The sequence below is a fragment of the Dermacentor albipictus genome, chromosome 7 (genome assembly GCF_038994185.2).
Source record: "Dermacentor albipictus isolate Rhodes 1998 colony chromosome 7, USDA_Dalb.pri_finalv2, whole genome shotgun sequence".
In the NCBI taxonomy this organism is placed as follows: Eukaryota; Metazoa; Arthropoda; class Arachnida; order Ixodida; family Ixodidae; genus Dermacentor; species Dermacentor albipictus.
The window spans coordinates 59,634,290-59,655,735 of NC_091827.1; the positions used below are offsets into that span (position 1 = coordinate 59,634,290).

The 21,446-nt window shown below is 46.5% G+C and overlaps 1 protein-coding gene across 1 annotated transcript in view; it reads left to right on the forward strand.

Moving 5' to 3' along the window:
* The first annotated feature begins 18,160 nt into the window (after positions 1-18,160).
* Positions 18,161-21,446, forward strand: part of LOC135912690 (uncharacterized) — a 50,153-nt gene continuing 46,867 nt past the window's right edge. The window contains exons 1-3 of the mRNA XM_065445209.2: positions 18,161-18,315; positions 19,960-20,130; positions 21,214-21,237. The gene's annotated coding sequence lies outside the window, so the exon portion shown is untranslated. The remainder of the gene's footprint in view (positions 18,316-19,959; positions 20,131-21,213; positions 21,238-21,446) is intronic.

Consider the following 21,446-nt stretch of genomic DNA (forward strand, 5'->3'; position numbering starts at 1 on the left):
TTGCCCGATGACGACTCCTTCAACTCGTGCCTACTCCCACTGATACGTCGTATCAACTTACCCCTGTAACAACGGCCGGCACGGTCGTTCACCGGGACGCTGTATGGCACCGTAAACGAGTTGGCCTCGACTGGGCGACGTGAACCGGCGACGTGTTTCCTAGACGGGGCTTTGCTCACTCCGAACGGTACGACCCTCCACCACGTCTGGCGGACCGTTCCCCAGAAGCACGTGATACGAGCACAACAGGAACGGGTTGTTGCGGGCAACAGGAAAGGGGTTTCCTCGCAGTCATCCGCGTGCTTCAGTGACCAACACACGGAAGCCACGTGGGAGGGAGAGAAATAAGTAATGTGCGAGAGATAACGGAAGGCTCCGCTCCACGAGAACTGTGCAGTGGCTCTGTAGGTTACCGCAGACCACCTCTGTTTTTGGTGCTTGTTTACGGGGACCACAGTAAGCTAGACATCTATCTGGCTTGTCAGGGTCACGCAACCAGTTCTCGCGGACGTCCTTTCGGAAAATAAGTGGAATTCCGTAAAGTTGTTCGCTTAGCCAAGGAACACGACAGGCAGAAAACATAGACAAATCTCTTTTCGTGAATCTGACCTGTTCTTGCCTGTCTGTCCGTCCGCCCGTCTGTCCGTCCTAGACAAGCAGAAAGCATCTACAGCCCGCCTTTCAGCCTTAACAATCGTTAAGTATACTAAACGTGCCCGACAAGCGCACTAATTGCACTTATGCACTAGAATGGCATACTGCATTACAAGTATACTATCGGACTCGAATGGGAATGTGAACGGGTTGAAACAAAATAAAATGCCCATTTTTGCTTCAATTCTCGGCATTATGTACGGCAGTGGAATGGGTGGTCTGCATTGGTTTCTCAAGTAATCAGGTGTAAAAGTCGTATTTTTTTCCTCTCCCAACTTTGATCCCTGCCACGTAGTAAGTACTTGGGTGTGCTAAAGCTGGCTAAGCGCTATTTCTATATTTATAAGTTTTAAACTCGCAAGGATATGCACCTCTCCTATAAAAGCTCCATATAGGAGAGCTCCAGATTTACAACGTTACGTGCCGTTAGATTAGTAAGTGGAAGATGATTTCTGCATTCTGCCTCTACCAGACTGTAATCGGCAACCGAATATGCCACCTAGTTGTAAGAACTAATTTGTCATACACGCATACCAACTGCTGCCTTTGCCATCTGTACTGGAAATACAACGGACCCTGTTGATGCGTCCTCTTCATATGCGATTGCTTCAGTCGCTGCCGCTACTATCCAACCACGCATTTAACAACAGAGACTTTACTTTACATACAGGACAAATGCAAACTAGTGAGTTCCTGGGCCTCTGGCACAGAAGTGGGTAAGCAATCCGACCCACGAAAGCCATGCCATAATACTTGTAATAGTTAGGAGTTATGGACGATCTTCATACTTGAAACAAAGAGAAATACTGTCAGAAAAAAAAAGACGCGCAGACAGACATAGCTCTGACTACAAATTAAATTTCAATAAATAAATATCAGCACGTTGTCAACAATGTTTTCTTTTTAAAAAGACCATACGTGCATGCAGGATGAAAATACCCTATCCTATATTACCCTACGTGGACTTCGCCAAGACACTAAGCTATAACCTATGCACCAGTTTCGTGTTTATAAGTTTATTAGACTATTTAGGCGAAAAGAAAGTAATAATGAATAAACGGGCCCCAATATAACAGACCGAGGCCATAAAGTAATCGAATGAAGCAACTTTTATATATACGTTTCCCCTTACTTACGTCACACGTGCATTGGCCGAGAAATATAGCTAGAATTTATTCTGTGAAGAAAACGGTGCAAGTTCCTCTAAATATCGTTTTGAAGATTTAATACAAAAATAAAAGCGAAAATTTTTTTAAATATGCTTACAAGCGAGAGGGCCCAATAGGTGATTTACTAGCACTTTCGTCAAATAATTTTGCTGTCTTGCACAGCTATAACGAACTGGAAGTGACCCCAAAGGCGAAGACCTCTGTTAAAGTTTTGTTAAAGCAGCACCACGTGTTTTTGTTGAGTACGTTTCCTTTCGATGCAGTTCAATATGCCGTTCTTCAAAGCTCATATTTACACAGTTCCATGCAGTCAGTCGCTGCTAAGCCTGATTTCATGTCGAGGGCGACCTTCAGGTTTTCAGCTCCAGTTCAATTTGGCGTTCTTGTTTAGACATGCGATGCTAATGAAGATCCTTTCGGTCTGTGTGTTAGAGCGTCGTAAACGTAATATCAGCTGGGCCAATGTCTCGATAGCCCTGAATTCTTGCGTGCCCTCACGTTTTCATCTCTCTCATTCCTGCCCAGAATGGCGCAGTTGATTTTCTTTCAACATCGATGGGCAGTTATGAAACAAACAAGAAAAGTGAATAATATTTCACAGGGTGACTTATTCGTGGCTAGATAACTAAGAAGTGAGAGTTCACCATTCCTGATCGAATCTTCCGGGGTTACGCATTAAGTGGGCATAACGCTTCTGAAGTGCGGGCGGGCCTGTCATGTCCACTCTGGCTTACGCGCCGAGTACTATCACTGGTGCTATGAAATTGACCCCGTGAAATAAACGGGCCGGATACCACAGGTCTATTTGTTTAACCTCAAAGAAAGCCGTCTGATCAAACATCTATGCCTTATGCTTATGCTTCTTATGCTTCTTCTTAACGTCTTATACTCCAGTTTGCTTGCCTGTTTCAATGCAAGCTGCTATGCAGCGCTTGCACTCTGCGCTAGAGTAGACGTCTTCTAACCGGATCAATACTTGTGGGTTCATGGGGATGACGCCATTAAATTATACTGCGCTGTGCTGGACAGAGTTTTGCAACAGGGTCCCAAGAAGACGTTCGTCCTGTGTTAGGCGCTCTGTTTTCAGATTCTGACGGTACTGAAAAAAAGTTTATTGACTCGTTGAATAAGTTCAGAACTTACCTCATGAAGCTGAAATGGGCCTTGGTGGCGCAGTTCATGTTGTTCACAATTTTCTCGTCCATGATAACATGATCATTGATTACAGCTTCCTGGAAGAAAAGCCTCCACGTATCCCATTTTTTCTAATACACGCTCAATGCATTTGTGAAGGACAATTTACCCGCAATATTGCGCTAGAAGTCTATAACGTATACCTAGGTAATGTCCTTGTAGCTTTGCTTGCAGCGTATGACCATGAAACTTCGATCTCCTTTTTTTTTGCAATTTCTGTAACAAGTAATTTTATTGAACGACGATTAACATTGCCACAGGCAAGGCCAACTATGTTTTCGACAGGGACGTTCCTCCGCGTGAAGCAGTTTTCAAGCACTGATACAAGCACCTCGGCAGAACAACAAATCATGCCCAAGGCAACCACTTCACAGAGCTGAGTTGTAACCTATCGTTTTTCGATTGAAAAGTACCGCACAACATAGCAGATTGGCCTATAATATTGGAAATCTCGGTGCCTTCATCAACTTAAAGTTATAACATTCGCTTCCACGGAATTGCTGCCAGCTGACCAGTCCCGGTCTTCGCCAAGACATTTTTTTTTATTATTATCGCTGTGCATATTGAGCGGAGTAGCTGCAGTAGCATTGCCACGATCGAGTACGGGAAAATGTATTTTACAAGTTCTCGTAGTGTATTGCTGAAAACATTGACAATCACCTAGAGCACGTTAATTACCCTACGGTTACACCGTTACGAAAGCACTGTGTATTTTGTCTAACAATTATCGGATGGCTCTACGGCTTTACTAAGGATATAACACACTGAAGATACCCTACACTAGTGCAATGGAAGTACACGCACACGGAGAGAGCGACCATGCGGGCAATAGAAAATGACCATTTGTGAATATCTAGGATAAATGTTTTCCTAGCAGGACCCATCGGTGTCGCATTAATACGCTTATCAGCAGCTTTACTAAAGAACTTTTGTTTTTACGATTTTACGTTCCTGCTTAGTTTTCTCCCATTCTTCTGCTTTAGGAGCTTAGTGTTCTTAAACAAAGGTGTTGAAACACTCTCTACAATGAACAGCCAAATAACTGCCATATCAGCTTTTTACGTGGTTTTGGTGTTGACTGGCTCGACCGCTGAACTATGTTATGTAAAGTTCACTGCAGCTTAGCGAGGTTTTGTACACGACTTCTGATATGAAGTCCGTGCATTCTTTTTATTTTTTTGTGTGGTTGGTGGAATGTGCCGGCTTTCTTTCTTTACGTGTAAGGTAGCAAACGCACAAGGAGCAGAAGAAACAACTACATTTACTTCGTGTCTGCTGGCTACCTTCACGACATTGTGAGGGAGCTTACGCGCACTCTTAGTCAAAAATGTACTAACTACGCTGCCGTTGACCAATAGACCGTCCCCAGTCTGTTTGAGGGAGTTCCTCACGTACGCCGAAACTTCGACACCCTGGAAAATAAATGATGTTTCGTGTTCACCATACATAGGCCTGGAATGTCAAGAACTCCATGTATATATATATATATATATATATATATGGTGTCCCAGCTAACGTTAGCCATACTGTTCAACGAGAAAAAAATGATAAAGAAAAGAGACGCTGCAAGATAGCATTTTTAAGACCTACGGTGTTGGGTAGTCAGAGTGCTGATGACCGAACATCGTGGGTTTTATAATTCGATTTTTCACAGTTTCTTAATTTTTTTTGTTCGTTGAACAACTTGACTAACGTCAGCTGGGACGCGCGGTATGATGAAGGCGGCGCGGTGTAGCCTGTCTACATTTGACAAAGGCTGCACATGAGAAGCTACATTGACTGGCGATTCTTTTTCTCTTTTTCACATCTTTTACTTTCTACATGCGTTCCTTTCTAAAGAAGTGCACGGAAATGGTAGGATCAATCAAAAAACCTGTGTCTTATATTCGCCTTGTGTGGGTATTGGGAGCCACACAATGAAGCTCGCGCTCACGTGAATTTATTAGTGCAGCCTGAAGACCGGTAGAAGCAGTGCCATGTGTAATCTACCTAATGTAGGCGCTATCGTAAGGGACAGACAGACAACGAACTTTATTTAGTCCTGAGGAGCTACTTTCAGGACCTCCTAAAGGGAGACCATTGTAGCCGCTGGCCGCGCCCACGTAAAGGACAGAACGCCGTGACGCTCCGCTCTTTCCTGGGCCCTCTGGATAGCGTAAGGGATAATCTTTTTTTTGGTTATGTGCTGGTATGCCCAACACACGTGCCCACTGGAAGTGAAATATAGATGAAAGTTGAGGAACTGAATGCTGTTGTTCGACTGCAGTCATTCTGAGGGGCTTAATTTGGGGTGCGAAATGCGCCAGAAGAATAACTAGTGATAAATGTGTCAGTGTGTCATCGCTCACCCAGCTGGTAAAAGCAATACTGTTCCTAGGTAATTACAAATGACGCTTTTGTAATGTACGCATGATCGCTTTCCATCTTTCTTTTTTTTCTTTGTCCGCAGAAGTGCTATTGATATATGTGCTGGTTTTTCCTTGACGAAATTCAGTTGGCAATCTGCGCTCTGTCTGTCCCCTAGCTACTTCCCTTTCCCGCCAATACTTTGTGCTGTTTGAAGAATAAAATTTGATGGTGAGCCATCTACCCCACTTCGACTTACATACATTGTTGACCTTTCGTTATCAGGACTAGATGTGGTAGCTTATTTCTAGCTCCTTTTAATTTCAGCAATTGGTTATTTTTCTCATCATGTTCGCGCAAATGCAAACACCCTATTCGAACTGGCCCGCACGCCGCATCATGGCGGTCCCCCCCCCCCCCCTCCCCAACTTCAGCTTTCATTAACCTCTATCTCACTATCCCGTAACTTTATTGATATCGCTACACTTTGAGCTTACGTAAACACATTCCTTCTGAACTAAATCAGCGAGTAGGGCTGTCGGATACGCAAGCTAGCTTCAGAAGCCCCAGGTTTGTTAACTTAGCGCGAAAATTCGCAAACTTACTGAGTTTCTGGTATTTGTAATGAAAACTACGCCTGCTTGAAGTCCTGACAGTTATATTAGTGAATTTTGTTTCGTAACGTAAATGGTCCGTAAATTGCAGTGGTAAAATTTCGCAGGAGACTGTGAGTTCTCTGGTTCGCCCTCCCCCCCCCCCACCCAACTTTAATTTCGTGGTGTACCCCATCCCCTCTCCCCGTATACGTCTCCATTTGCCGCTACTTCAAATGAAATGAAATCAAGTCAAGTCAAGTTTATTTTTCCATAAAGAAATAGAGGGAGGTCTAAAGATATGCCGAATCTCCGTTAATCAAAGCTATCTCATTTTCCTTTTTCATATTCCGACCGCTGACTTCTCACCAAATGAGCTGAAGTATAGCTATGTTAAGAAAAAGACAAGGAAGAGATCTGAAAAAAAAATATGAGACAAAAAATGTGCAATTCCGGGCAAGCCATCATCATCGTCATCAGTTAGCGACTTCCCTCTAGAAATGCAGCGCGTTGGACCGCAAACTGGGGAAATTGTCCGAAGATAAAATTACCAACGCTGTGGCAGATTTTTCTCAGCAAGAAGAAGGTTCCTCGAGGTCCATATAGGCAAGCTTGGCCTCAAAATGAATGCTTCCTGTTATTTCTTCTTTTTTTTTTGGAGCGTCTGCATTGGAGTGCAACTGCCTGAAAGTTTGCAATGCGATGAAAGACTGTTTTTGAGACCCATCGGCTGCCTTCCTAAATATAGTAAGTTTATGGTAACTATTTATTCATATTGTGACTCATTATATCATGATGACCATTACTCTTTGAATCGTGTGCAATATTCCGTCTTTCCTAAGACATTTTTCCTTCCTCTAAACTTTTAGTAATTTTGTGCAAACCGCCCAATTTTTGGCTGATTCCCCACAGTGGGTATGGGCCACTTGTCCCGAACAACAACAACAACAACAACAACAACAACAACAACAACAACAACAACAACAACAACAACAACAACAACAACAACAACAACAACAACAACAACAACAACAACAACAACAACAACAACAACAACAACAACAACAACAACAACAACAACAACAACAACAACAACAACAACAACAACAACAACAACAACAGCAACAACAACAACAACAACAACAACAACAACAACAACAACAACAAATCTCTCTTCTCTACCAGTAAACAACAAATGAATAAAAGAAATAAAGAGAGCAAGAAGCTCAGCGACGCAAGATTCCAAACAAACTGAAAGGCCAACAAGGTATCTTTCATGGTGTAACACCAGTTCTTGAAATAGCCACTGAAGCGGGCCTAACATCGATGCTGTTAAGGCCCCAAAGCACAGCGTGTCATTTTTTTGTGCGCCAAGTTTTGTACCTCAACATGCTGATTTAGGCGCGGAAAGTGTTATTGCAAAGACCATAGTAACATTCTTTGTTAAGCTGGAGTGAATTCTTAATTGTGTATAGATAAGAAAACCTATCACTGAATTAATAATTATACAATAATTATGTTTCATCTCGAATAACACTATTTGGGGAGAGGGCGAAGGGTATCTTTTTTTTGGTGAGAAGGTATGTTCATGGCCAGAAATAGAGAAGAACAAATTGTGCTAATTTTCATTCATGTAATTTGACTTCTAACGTCATTATCCAAAACAAAAGAAAAGAAAACAGGTGCAACGCTCCAATTTTCTAGAGAATTCGTGTTTGGGCTTTTTCGTGTTATGCTAATGGTTCTTCACCTGCGTATCCGTTTGACGTCGAGAAGATCGCACTTGTCGTATTGTATCTTGAACACTGCACGGTTTTACGCAAACACAGAGCGTACCTTTAAAAAAACGTAAGGCGCGGGCAAATGCAGCACGGCGGAAAAAGAAAGATACTTACGCAAAGAGCGCGATGTCACGTGTTTTTTTCTTGTTTTTTTTTTGGCCAGACGAACCGGCGTATACGTTGTTTTTGTCGCCGCGCAACGGAAGCGACCGACCGACAGACTCAACCCTTTGCAGACGGCTCGTCTACCCGAATCGTCGGCGCCACGCAGGGTGGCACGGAAAAAAATCTTAGAAAACAAAAACGTAAAGAAATCACCTTGCGCCAACCCGGTGAAGGTCGGGGTCATCGCGCTGCCGACATGAGCTGTCTTCTTGCCAGACGGGTTTTCCAGTCTGCTTAATTTTTCTTCCTTCTTTTATTCTTTTTGAATGGCGTTCTTTTTTCTTCGCTTTAGGAGTGAAGACCGACTATCGCAGAGGGCAACAAGAAAACAAACCGCATTCTCAGCTGACAGGAGTCGTACATCGCAGCATATCTCTCCCGTTCGTTGTAATCTGGTGTTTCCGGGTTCTTTCCTCTTTGCTAATCGTGGTGACGTCATGATTCTACAATATTTATACCCTGCAAAAAAAAAGACTTGTTGCTGGTCGCAGTGTGGGCATCCATTGAACAACAAGGGCCTTGCTGGTTGAGTGGATGTATGGCGTTCACTTGCCGAGCAAGAGATTGCAGGCTCGAATGCCGGCTTCGGCAGTCTCAGTCCATTGATGACAGATAAAAAAAAGAAAAGAAAGAAAGAGCCGCGTGTGCAGGGAGTTTTTTGGTTTGGTTCGCATTGGAATAACCTCCGGTTGCCACGATTACCCTGGAGCCCCCTACCCCGACCCATCCTCATCATAGTGTCTCATTGAGAAGCTCCGCTCAAAAATATTGTTTTGAGGTGTCGTAAATGAATAAATAAATAAATAAATAAATAAATAAATAAATAAATAAATAAATAAATAAATAAATAAATAAATCTGCTGGGTACGACAGCGACGAATGCAACCGGCTCGGTTACGTGAAGACGTATCCATTCTTCTCCTACGAGTTTCATTCGAGACGCATTACTTAGGTGCATCGCCGATGAGATGCATCAATGAACCACTCAATCGATTTACTTGCACTTCAAAAAAAAGCAAACTCGTATGTGGTGACACACAGGCGGAGAGAGAGAGAGAGATAAACGGGATGGGAAGGCAGGGAGGTTAACCGGATGAGATTCTGGTTTGCTATCCAGCACGGGGGCAGGGTAAGGGGAAATGAAAGAGGGAAAAGAACAGCGGAGAGACAAATCAAACTAACGAAAAAAATGCAGGGATGGTCGTGAACTTGCATGAGAATTACAGACTCTCCAATAGGCCGCTGGAAGGTAAAAATTTCAAAAGTGCCTTCACTGTCTTGTGGCATGAGGACCGTACAGGTCGGCGTTCCAGGACTGCCTGCCCCGAAAACTGCCGGTCGTTAAGACCACACAGGCGCATTTGGCCGATAAACTTTGACTATCTGTACGGCGTCGTGAGCGTAACAGAAGATGGCTACGGGGTGGCCATGAAATGATCCCGGCAACTACAGACGAGATTTATGGCTTTAAACTCCACAAGTTTCTTCGACGCTGCTGTATAATTTCTGCAAAAGCCCTCGCAAATGTTCAGACGTGCTTCCAGGTCCCGACGCGGCATATAGTGTAGATAGCAGTGTCCACGAACGCCAGCAGCCGTAACCACGCATTGTTGTGTTCCCCAGTGTTCGAAGCTCTTGCAACACAAAATCCTCCATTATTCAGTTCTCTTCCCACACCTCGAGTTTTCGGATGCGCTCCTTTGCCAAGCGTTCACGAAACGTTGAAATTATTGCGGTGCTTCACCAATCCCGAAGCTGAATTAGCCGATTCCAAATTTGACGCCTATCTGTCTCATCTATCCGCTCACGAGGCTATCTCGCTATGCATCCGCCGCGTTTTATTATGTGCCAATACCACCACTGTGCATTCGTTGCACTCGCGCCTCCAGGCATGGCGTTTTTATTGCGAATAACATTCCTTGCCTACTTCAGCCATTCAGAATCTATGCATCTATCCTCTGACGCCGATCCTGTGACCTCAGTTGCCTACCTGCGTGGGCCACTAGGTATGTGTTCCTGGTCATGAAGACGTCGTGGTCGTTCGATTGTCATTATTACAGCTTCGTTATCTTAATATTGTTGTGGGAATGTTGTTACGGGAGGCAACACCATCATCATGCTGCTGTCACGTATTCCACCACGACCCAGTGACACAATTTGTCTAATACCTTGGGCCACTACGTAAGGGCTCGTGGTCATGGTGCCGTCGTGGTCCTTGCATCGCCGCAATTCCAGCTTTTGTCGTACGACACTCGTCACCCATTTTTCTTTATACAGTCGTCAAGCACTCGTTGCCGAACCGCCATAGCGGTGATGTCGTCGTGGTTCAGTCTTCGTCATTCCACCTTCCTGATCTGACTCATGTCATGCTACCATCGCCACACTTTCTACTCCAACCGAGTGGTTCAAATCGTCCAATTGTTTGGCCCACTAGGTATGTTCTCAGGGTAGTGCATGATGCCGTCGTGGTCATTGTATCGTCGTCATTCCAGTCTTGCCATACGACTCTTGTCATGCCATCGTACACACGCTATCGTCGTCACATTCGTCGTCATGCGCCCGTCGTCATGCTGTCGGTTTGTCATTGTCATCACTTCTGTAACATCATCCAATTCTCCTCATGCCATCATCGTCTTACCGCCTTCGTCGTTTCATCGACGCCAATCTTTACTCGTCATTGCATTGTAATCATACTGTCGTAATTAGATCGCGAATATGCTGCCCTCGTCATGCCGTCATCATCGGACAGTCGCAATCATGCCTTCCTTGTCAGACCGTCGCCATAATGCCGTCGTGGTCGGGCGCCCATGGTCGTCATTCCAGCTTCGTCATCTCAATCTCGTCATGCCGGCATCGTCCCGCCACAGTCGTTATACATCGTTATGCACAGTCATCGATATTCCATTGTCACCCGCCGTGGTTGCTCACTGCCTATGGTGTAGGGCTGCTGAGCGCGAGGTCGCGGGATCGAATCCCGGCCACGGCGGCCGCATTTCGATGGGGACGAAATGCGAAAACACCCGTGTACTTAGATGTAGGTGCACCCTAAAGAACCCCAGGTGGTCGAAATTTCCGGAGTCCTCCACTACGGCGTGCCTCATAATCAGAAAGTGGTTTTGGCACGTAAAAACCTATAATTCTTTTTAATATTCCATTGCCATCGTGCACTCGTCGTAATTCCATTGTCCTCGTGCCGTTGTCGTGCCATGGTTGTCACTGAAACTTCGTTATAAAGTCGTCGTCCTGCATTTGTTGTCATACACCGTCGTCAGGTGCAGCGCTGGCGTAGAGGTAGAGCATCTGCCTCGTGAGCAAGAGGACCGTGGTTCGAATCCCGGTGCCGCGCAATTTTCCACCGGGTTAAAAAAAAATCCGCGTGTTGATAAAATTGCATAAACAAGGCCTGGAGTGCGGCCTGATCGCGGTGACCAGATCCGGTAACGCACTCCTTCACCAGAGCACGATTGGCGACCCTGGTGCAGTACGTGGGCACAACCTCCTACATTAATACAACAATAAAACCCCGGCCCTCAGTCCGCAGCAGCTGCGAAGCAACTGACCACGGTGGCGGTCAGACCTCTGACGGAGGAGAGGGTGCTAAGAATCCCTGGATCCGGACAGGCCGCAATTGGAATCTGAACCTGGCAACGTTTAACGCTTGAACGTTATCTAGTGAGGCGAGTCTAGCAGTGCTATTGGAGGAATTAGAGGGCAGTAAATGGGATATAATAGAGCTCAGTGAAGTTAGGAGGCCAAAAGAAGCATATACAGTGCTAAAAAGCGGGCCCGTCCTGTGCTACCGGGGCTTAGCGGAGAGACGAGAACTAGGAGTCGGATTCCTGTTTAATAAGAATATAGCTGGTAACATACATGAATTCTATAGCATTAACGAGAGGGTGGCAGGTCTTGTTAATAAGAGGTACAAAATGACGGCCACACAGGTCTACGCCCCTACATTCAGTCATGATGACCAGGAAGTCGAAAGCTTCTATAAAGACGTGGAATCGGCGGTGGGTAAAGTGAAAACAAAATACAGTATGATGATGGGCGACTTCAATGCCAAGGTAGGCAAGAAGAATGCTGGATACAACTCAGTGGGGATATGGCATAGGCACTAGGAATAGCAGGGAAGAGTTATTAGTAGAGTTTGCGGAACAGAATAATATGCGGATAATGAATACGTTCTTCTGCAAGCGGGATAGCCGAAGGTGGACGGGGAGGAGCCCGAACGGCGCGACTAGAAATGAAATAGACTTTATACTCTGCACTAACCCTGGCATCATACAAGATGTGGACGTGCTAGGCAAGGTGCGCTGCAGTGACCATAGGATGGTAAGAAATCGAATTAGCCTAGACCTGAGGAGGAAGCGGAAGAAACTGGCACATAAGAAGACAATCAATGAGTTAGTGGTAAGAGGGAAAATAGAGATAATGGATAATGGAAAATAAGATAATGGAAGAGAGAATAGTCTAGAGGAATTCGAAATCCCACAGATAACGCCGGAAGAAGTAAAGAAAGCCTTGGGAGCTATGCAAAGGGGGAAGGCAGCTGGGAAGGATCAGGTAACAACAGATGTATTGAAGGATGGGGGCAGATTGTTCGACAGAAACTGGCCACCCTGTATACGCGATGCCTCATGACCTCGAGCGTACCGGAATCTTGTAAGAACGCTAACATAATCCTAAACCATAAGAAAGGGGACGCCAAAGACTTGAAAAATTATAGACCGATCAGATCATTGTCCGTTGCCTACAAAGTATTTACTAAGGTAATCGCAAATAGAATCAGGAACACCTTAGACTTCTGTCAACCAAAGGACCAGGCAGGATTCCGTAAAGGCTACTCAACAATAGACCATATTATCACTATCAATCAGGTGATAGAGAAATGGGTGGAATGTAACCAAGCCTTACATATAGCTTTCATCGATTACGAGAAAGCGTTTGATTCAGTCGAAACCTCAGCAGTCATGGAGGCATTACGGAATCAGGGTGTAGATGAGCCGTATGTAAATGTACTGAAATATATCTATAGCGGTTCCACAGCCACTGTAGTCCTCCATAAAGAAAGCAACAAAATCCCAATAAAGAAAGGCGTCAGGCAGCGTGTTTACAAGAGGTATTTACAGCGTGTTTACAAGAGGTATTCAGATACCTGGATTGGGACGAATAGGGGATAAGAGTTATTGCAGAATACCTTACTAACTTGCGATTCGCTGATTATTTTGCCTTGCTTAGTCACTCAGGGGACCAATTGCAATGCATGCTCACTGACCTTGAGAGGCAAAGCAGAAGAGTGGGTCTAAAAATTAATCGACAGAAAACTAAAGTAATGTTTAACCGTCTCGGAAGAGAACAACAATTTACAATAGGTAACGAGGCATTGGAAGTGGTAAGAGAATACGTCTACTTAGGACAGATAGTTACCGCGGATCCGGATCATGAGACGGAAATAATAAGATGAATAAGAATGGGCTCGGGTGCGTTTGGAAGGTATTCTCAGATCATGAACAGCTGGTTGTCATTATCCCTCAAGAGAAAAGTGTATAATAGCTGTGTCTTACCAGTACTCACCTACGGTGCGGAAACCCGGAGGCTTACGAAAAGGGTTCAACTTAAATTAAGGACGACGGAACGAGCTGTGGAAAGAAGAATGATGGGTGTAACTTTAAGGGATAAGAAAAGAGCAGATTGGGTGAGCGAACAAGCGCGAGTTAATGACATCTTAGTTGAACTCAAAGAAATGGGCATGGGCAGGGCATGTAATGAGGAGGGAAGATAACCGATGGTCATTAAGGGTTACGGACTGGATTCCAACGGAAGGGAAGCGTAGCAGGGGGCGGCAGAAAGTTAGGTGGGCGGATGGGATTAAGAAGTTTGCAGGGAAGACATGGCCACAATTAGTACTTGACCGGGGTAGTTGGAGAAGTATAGGAGAGGTTTTTGCCCTTCAGTGGGCGTAACCAGACTGATGATGATGATGGTGATGATGATGACCGTCGTCGGGATGGGGTTGCGGTCGTTACATCTCTATCAATTGTAACTTCGACATCCAACCTTGTCATGCCGGCATTGTCATACCATTGTTATCATGCCGTCGTTGTCATGGTATCGTTTCAGCATCCTCATTACTTCGATGTCTTCGTTCTCATTGTCGTCGTGCCGTAGTTGTCATACCCCCTTGACGATCCATGGACGTCATGCCTTGTTTGTCATTACATCTTGAACGTGCTGTTATCATTCAATTGTGATTAGGCCGCCGTTATCATTGAGTGGCCGTCACGCAGACGCTACACCTATACCACTGTCGTAATACCCGCTTCTTCATCTAGTTGTCCTACCGTTGCAGTCATCTCATTGCTCTCATGTACTCGTCGTCACGTCGTCATTGTATGATCGTCATTGATCGATATGATTGTAGAATCGACATTACATTGTCATCATGCCGTAGTCATTCGCTTTTATCATTCCATCGATACCATTCCTTCTTGATCAATCCATCATCCCTCCGTCAGCGTCATACCGTCATTGTCATGTCTGCGCGCTCAATGGCGATCTTGGCAAGCGAGTGCCATAACAAAGTGCGGCGATAACGGAAGGTGTGGCATATAGTCAAAGAAACAAAACTCTCAGAATTAGCGCTGCAGGTCTTAAACAAACGTGATTTCAGAAAAATGGTCTGCCGCTATTGCACGATCTCAACAGCAACTCCGCCGCTGGTCCCGACCCGGCTACGAACAGAGCGCTAAAAATATTAACGAAGGCGTCATTGAGAACCTTACGGCATACTTCAACACTTGCTGGCGAGCCGGGTCACTACCCCGGCAGTGGAAAGGAGCCAAGACCATGTTGATTGCCAAGCCGGGCAAACCACCCAACACTGAGAACCTCCAGCCGATCGCGCTTACGTCCTGTGTGGGCAAAGCGTTGGAGCATGTACTCATGAACAGGTGGCAGAGGTACCTGGAAGATTGGGGGCTCTACCCAGACACCGTCATCGGCTTCCGAAACAAGCTCGGAATTCAGGACGTCATGATACAACTGAAAAATGAAATCCTCGATGACACTACCAACAGGAAAGACAAGCGAGCCATCTTGGGTTTGGACCTGCAGAGCGCTTTTGACAAAGTGAGACACTCTGCGATCCTGGCCCGGGTGTCACGGCTAAACATGGGAAAGAGAACATATGCGTACATCAAGGATTTTTTGATGGAGCGGGCTACCGAAATCATCGCCGGTGACCTGCGGCTCCAAAAGAAGAAACTCGGCAGTGTCGGTATCCCTCAGGGCTCGGTTATCTCGCCATTACTTTTCAACCTTGTAATGATAGGTGTGGCCGAGCGCCTCTCGCGAATCGCGCGGGTACGACACACCATCTATGCCGACGACATAACGCTCTGGGTCCCAGGTGGAAGCGACGGACAAATCGAGAGTACATTGCAACAGGCGGTTGACGCTATCGAAGAGCAGCTGGACGGGTCTGGGCTCGTCCGCTCGCCAACCAAGTCTGAGCTGTTGGTGATTCCTCCGAAAAGAGCAGCTAGGAAGGCGAAAGGCAACGAACCTGCGAGAGAGCAAGAGACAATCAAGATCAAGACGAACGGTGGTCACACGATCCCGGTTGTCGAGAAGATCCGAGTGCTGGGGATGCTGATTGAGCGCAAACGAACCAACGACGAGACGGTCAATCATCTCGCGGCCAAAGTCACCACGGCCATCCGCCTCATCAAGAGGGTGTCACAGAGAACAGCAGGCATGAAGGAAAAAAGCCTCACCCGACTGGTGGAATCCTTCGCTATAAGCCACATTACATACATTGCTGCTTTCCACAAGTGGAGGCAGTGCGAGCGAAATAAGATCAATGCGCTCGTACGCAAAGCGTACAAGGCTGCACACGGACTTCTGACTGCACAAATACCGACAAGTTCCTGGCCCTGGGAGTGCATAACACCCTGGAGAAGACCGCTCAGCTCGCGCGGCTATCGGAAACAAGAATGGGCAGACAAGTGCTGCGTGACCTAGGTCTGGGGCCAAAGGAAAGGGGACCCGAAACTACAGAGGTGCCTGTACCGGACGCAATTAGTAGACGGCTACGGGTATGTCCGGTGCCAAGAAACATGAATACTGAATTCCACAAAGGGTGGCGGGTGGCGAGGGCCAAAGCGCTCATCGATCTCTGTGCCAAAGACAGGGGTGCCGTGTTTGTGGACGCGGCACAGTATCCACATGACAGAAATGCATTCGCCGCTGCAGTCGTCGGGGCATCGACTGGTGCAACGAGAACAGCGGCGAGTGTGCGGACTCGAGGGGCGCATCAAGCCGAGGAGGTGGCCATTGCTCTGGCGATCGCCGACTCCGAGTGCACGACTGTGCTCTGTGATTCAAGGACGGCAGTGAGAAATACGCCAGAGCAAGGGTGCGTGGTGAAGCCGCGCGTGTATTGCGTGCGGTCGATCTCGCGAGTGAAAGTCGGTGTGTGGTGATAAAGTGGTTTCCGGCCCACATGGGCAGTGGTGTGTCGGATCGCGGCAACGCAAACCGCAACGAGACGGCGAACGCGGCGGCGCGAGGACTAACCAACCGTACAACTGCTACTGCGGTCGACCCGTCGTGGTGGTGTGAAACCAAGGACAAAATGACTTCCTACAACGGAATTGCGAATTAATACAACGGAAGGACTATGCCGCCACCTCATCCGGGCTTGACCTGTAAGGAGGCGGTTCTATATCGACAACTTCAAACGGGGTCGTTATTCACCCCGGTGCTGATGAGGCACGTGTGTCCAAGTATTTATGACAGTGATCTGTGTTGTGCGTGCCGAAAGGAAAGAGCCACTGCAGCTCACATCCTTTGGGACTATGCTAAGAATCCGCACGAAGTTGGAACGATAACAACGATCCCACCGCGTCTCGAAGCCGCAACGAGGTGCTATGACCAAGATGTCCTAGTCCAGGCCGTCCAGCAGATCTCGGCGGTCCTCGAAAGTTAACGACCAAGCGAAACTGGAGGGTAGCTGCCACCCCAAAAGAGGGGCAGGTGCGGTCGACCACAGGGAGTAGTGCGGCCGCGGCTGAAGTAGAGGTGCCACACGCCGCGAAGACACCATGGCCACGTCACGGTGACGCCTCCCTAACAGGGGAAGGATAACCGTTCTGCAGGCATGTATAACAAAGTTTCTTCACTCACTCACTCACTCACTCACTCACTCACTCACTCACTCACTCACTCACTCACTCACCCACTCACTCACTCACTCACTCACTCACTCACTCACTCACTCACTCACTCACTCACTCACTCACTCACTCACTCACTCACTCACTCACTCACTCACTCACTCACTCACTCACTCACTCACTCACTCACTCACTCACTCACTCACTCACTCACTCACTCACTCACTCACTCACTCACTCACTCACTCACTCACTCACTCACTCACTCACTCACTCACTCACTCACTCACTCACTCACTCACTCACTCACTCACTCACTCACTCACTCACTCACTCACTCAATGCCACTATTTGCTCGATTGCTATTCGTATTACCGTCGACATACATCATGAGTTGAGTTCCGCCGTATCCTTTTTTCTGCATTCAGATCTTGGCAGTAACAGAAAAAAAAATAAAGCGAAAATAAGTAAAAGAAAAAAAAGATAAATGCAAGTACAAAAGAAAGAGATCATAGATCCAATAGAATAAAATGTATGAAGTAGTGAGCTTTGCATAAAGAAGAATGAATAAAGAAATGTTTCTTAAAGAATAGTTGAAGAAAAGCTATCGAGTGGGGTAATGGATATCTAACAAAATTCGGTAGGTGCCCGTTTCTGCACTGGTCCCGCTTGTCTTGTAGAGTATGTTTATGTCAAGCTTTTTCTAACGCATTGTTATGGATGTTCATTTGGTTAATCATATGCGTTGCCTGTCCCCTATTGGCAGGTTGACAAGGAATCAATATGAGCCATAAATATTGATTTAGTTATACCACAGACAGGGAGCGACATTCGCTTTCCCTTTTTTTCTTCCGTTTAGGAGGCTCAGGCGTTCATCCTCAGAAGTAACGGGGACCACCTTTTCCTTAACTTCCACAAGGCACAAAAAAAAATTTTCCTTGAGTTCTTTCAGTTATTTGGGTTTCAGTTCTCGACCGATTTCGGTGGGCTCTTCTACAGCGAAGTAAGGAAGATGAAGCTCTGTCTTCCCACATGGCCCTCGTTCCACGAGATTCAATACGACGGCTTCAACGCTTCTTCGTCGTCATCATCATCACCTCGTGCCACGAGATTCATGCCACGAGGCGCAACGGCTTCAATGCTCGCGTCTCTCGGCCCCTCAACCGCCAGTCCCAACCAGGTTCGAGCTTCTCCTCTGCCTGACTCTTCCTCGAAGTAGACATGGCTGACACAGCAGGTGAGTGCGGAACATTTCTCCTCACGCGGCAACTGGTCAGATGCCTCAGCACCTCAGTCATTGAGCCTTGGAAATTTCCTGCCACGGTTCCTCGCTGCACGATGCAGCTCGACCTTCGTGCGAGAGGCCATCGGCCATGTTGCGTTGGGTGGACCGGTTCTCGTTCAGTCACGTTAGCTATGCGGACCCCACGGGATCACGGTGTACCGCCTCTCGGAACGTAGTACTCTCAAGAACGCTGTAAAGCTTTTGAGGCGTCTCTTGGCTTCACGGCAATAATCTATCCCTTAAGAGACTCAATTACCCAATGTCTCTTTCTGGCCCTGTGTAATCAATATGTCGACGTCCGCGACATAGAATTTAAAACAAGACAAGCTGTGACACCTTATTGTTTCGCAGCTCGCGCCCCACCACCGCTAAAGTGAACTTTTCAGCTGTCAAGTTAGCAATTATAATCTTAAATACAGCTTCAGCTCCCATCAATTCTAAAAAAAAGAAAAGTTGTGAAAAAGAGATCGAAGCTAAAGGACCCGCTATCACGGGGGTCCGAAGAGCCCGAAGCAATTGCGCGGTTGATGTTATGCATCCCTCGCAATTCGCGTTCATCAACGTGGACCACAGGCTAGCCCAGTTTATCTCTACGTTATATTTACTCCACAACCAAATACTCTAGCGAACATGTCGCAATCGCACATGGTGGCTAGCCAATGTTCGAGGTACTTGTACTTAGGAGGCAAAAGTCGAGACTGTCGCCAGTTCTGAGATATCCCTAAGCGGACATGCGCCAAGTACACCGACAATGCACTAAGTACATTATCAGAAATCCCAGCTTTCGCTGTGCAGGACTCGACTGTGTTGAACACTGATGTATTTCGTGACAGCTTTCGAGGATTAACATCTGGAAGCGTGGTAACAGCGGGGGTGTACCTACTATGTGGTTATACTTTGAGTACCCACCAGCTTCAGTGCCTCAGGGGCAATCCGTGCCTTAAATTGGACATATGACTGCGAAACACTCAAAGGTAATTACTTGACTTCCTCTGACTCGTGTACCATGAAAAGTTACATCTTCCACTCAATGGTGCGATTCCGTTTATATGAATAGGTCTCCGCCGAAACACAGCAACTTAATTATGATGAAATGCCGCTCGAATAAACATTCATTTTCCTGCAGACCTAAAATGAAGTCGATTTAGCTGCGTGGGAAGTGCTGCGCCCGCGTGTAGGGAGTATCACGGTACTCCCTTCGGATAGTTCATTCGTCGAAAGCGAAGGATTAATCGATGAAAGAGTGAGAACAACGAAGTGTCTGGGACGTTAACGAATAGCTAGCGCTGTATTTATTGATTGGATGAAAAAAAAAACGACGAAAATTGATTAGGTTTCACGTTCCAGAGCAAAACGCTGCTTTTTGAAAGGACGTCATGCGCCAAACAGCTCTCTATACTGTCCGACCCAAACACCGTGGGAAAGCGTTTATTTTTGCGCTCAAGAGCGCGTCACGCTTTGGCCGCTTGGATCTACGACCGAACCCCCGACATCTTGCTCAGCAGAGCAAAGCTGCAGCTGCGCTCTTGAAGTTTTTAAACCATCGCTACAGGTTACTAACGCTTTTACTCCGTGGCTGCTTCTTTGCTTGTTCAGGTTATTACGACCAGCAGCAGCAGCAATATTACCAGCAGCCGGAGGCCCAATACCAAGAGTACCAGTATCAAGATCCCGAGCATCGCTACGCATACGGCTGGTACGAGCCGGCCGACCCTTATTACTACGGCCAGAACGAAGGGGCTCCCATACTTGAAGGCCATATAGGAGGTAAGGGTCAAAGCGGGATGTCGTTGCTCGCTGAACTTTTTCAAAAAGGACAATGGACACTTGCTGCTTGAACTGTGGTGCTCGAGTGTAAAGCGCACGTGGTACTTCTCAACTAAAGCATACTCACGTAACGTGAATCTGAGGAACTCTCGTTCTGCATGCAGTCTCTTAAAAGGATATCGTGGTGGTTAGATGAATTCGTAGTGTCAGTAATCGAATAACCTCTTCTAAAGGCCTGACAAACAGTTGGCCCGCTTTCCATTGCTTCTGTGCATGAGGTAGACGTGAAGCTGTAGTGGACTATGCACTGCGAAGAGTGTACTTCGGCAGAAACAAAGCATTGCGGAGAGTACTTCTACATAGGAATGATGTGTGATATAGAACACGAAATAGCATGGCATAGTGCTTGGCACCACGCCAATTTGCATGCGGTCTAGTGATAGCACTCACGCAAGTCCTCGGAAGTGACTTGGCTATAAGCCAACATTGTCTTGATACCAGACACGCAAGGGCTTAGTAGTTCTTGGGTACCATGATGAGTTGCGAACAGTCTATAAGCAGACACGCCAGCACATGGTAGTAATATAGGTAGCATGCTGACCTACAAACCCTGTAGTAATAGCAGACAAGCAAGAGCATGGTAGTGTTAGATACCGTGCTGAGTTGCGAATGGTCAAGTGATGCCAACCACACGCGCGCGTAGTAGCGCTTGGCCCCTTGCCGATTTGCAAGCGCTGTGGTGATAGCTGCACACGCGACTTATTAGCGATGCCCGTCACTGACAGCGGCCCATTAGCAGTGCAGGTTTTAGGAAGAGTTGCAGCTTCCGAGCGAATAATCTTCTTAACCAGAACCAAAACAGCGTGAAATAGGTGCACAGTGTCAGGAAAGCGGCCGTTCAATTTATATAGAGCTCCTGCATGCTACGCTATTTTAATGCGCGGACAAATTCATTGCGCGGAAAAATCTTCCGTTCATGTCAGGGCGAGGCGGCGTGAGTGTAGCTTCGACGAAAAAAAAAAAAAAAGGCGCTACGCGGTTAACCGAGTTGGCGTTGTCTTTGTTTTTGCTTCTTACGCGCAGGTTCCCACGTGACCACCACTTCACGTAAGTTGACGTGCCAATCGGCGTTAGCCTGCATGTTGGTGAACGTGCTTCGTGTCCTGTAGTGGTTCGCTTAAGTCCCGCTTAGAAAGGATATTGTGGACCCTTAAACGAAGAACGCTTAAAGAGTCAGCGCAGTTGACCTATCTTGCTCTTTCCTTTTACATGTTTTTACTTATTTTTCTTTGCATTGAAGAAGTAAAAGGACTCAT